This window comes from Crocuta crocuta, unplaced genomic scaffold (genome assembly GCF_008692635.1).
Source record: "Crocuta crocuta isolate KB4526 unplaced genomic scaffold, BGI_CrCroc_1.0 scaffold139, whole genome shotgun sequence".
NCBI lineage: Eukaryota > Metazoa > Chordata > Mammalia > Carnivora > Hyaenidae > Crocuta > Crocuta crocuta.
This window is the reverse complement of record NW_027533258.1, coordinates 9,908,477-9,908,706: the sequence shown is the minus strand read 5'-3', so window position 1 is coordinate 9,908,706 and position 230 is coordinate 9,908,477. Positions and strand designations below refer to the sequence as shown.

At 53.5% G+C, this 230-nt stretch overlaps 1 protein-coding gene across 2 annotated transcripts in view; it reads right to left on the bottom strand.

Moving 5' to 3' along the window:
- The window catches only part of TP53 (tumor protein p53), a 13,580-nt gene that overhangs the window by 3,479 nt on the left and 9,871 nt on the right, over positions 1 to 230 (bottom strand). The gene's annotated exons all lie outside the window — the stretch shown is intronic.

The window sequence follows — 230 nt, the reverse complement described above, 5'->3', positions numbered from 1 at the left end:
GGGCTCCATATCCCAGAAGCCTACTTGCAAGAAATGGGGGGTGCAGGAAAAAAAGAAGAGAAGTCCCACGGCCCCCTGAGAGATGCGGACAGGAGCGACGACGAGCCCAGGGTCAAAGGGGAAATGTCAACTTTGGGACGGAGGCAAGGCCAAAGGGGACAGAGCAAACGAAATAGGTGAAACGTAGGAAGACCGAACTGAGGAGGAATCCCAAAGTTCTGAACAGAGAA